This window comes from Alligator sinensis, unplaced genomic scaffold (assembly GCF_000455745.1).
Source record: "Alligator sinensis unplaced genomic scaffold, ASM45574v1 scaffold337_1, whole genome shotgun sequence".
Lineage (NCBI taxonomy): Eukaryota > Metazoa > Chordata > Crocodylia > Alligatoridae > Alligator > Alligator sinensis.
The window spans coordinates 1,019,955-1,020,524 of record NW_005841927.1 but is presented as its reverse complement, the minus strand read 5'-3'; positions in this window follow the sequence as shown (position 1 = coordinate 1,020,524).

The following is a 570-nucleotide window of genomic DNA, read 5'->3' as shown; positions in this document are numbered from 1 at the left end:
AGCGGGCTGGCCCCGTTCCTCGAGCAGTTCCTGCAGAAGTGCTTTTGGGGGAGCTCCAGCCCCTCGCTCCTGGTGCCTGCAGCCCGGGTCCTTGCTGACTCGGCTGCGTGTCTTTCTCGAAGTCCGGCTGTGGGCAGGAAGCAGCAGTTTCCTCTTGCCGGCTGGCAGCCAAGTAGCCTGCATTTCAGGCCTGATTTTTCTTAGTCGCCCCCCTTCCCCTTGTTCTCTCTGGTCCCCTGCGGTGGGCACACGCGGGGAGCGGACCTGCGGGCACAGCGAGGCCAGAGCAGCTTGTCCTCTCTCGCGCTCGCCCGTGGGGGCCAAGCCGCGCCGGGGGGGGGTAGACCCCCGCGGCTGGCACGCTGCTTCCTTGTGCACAGGCCTGGCAGGGGAGAAAGGTCCGTTTTATTACCCCTTTACAACGTTTTATATTTGAATTGGAAATAAAGCACGCGCCGAGGCCCCCGGGCCCGGGACTTTGTACGGGGGGTTTTGCCTACACAATAAAGGCGCTTTGTTCCCCCGCTGTGCCGCTGCTTGCGCCGACCCGGAGCCGGAGCCGGAGCCCCG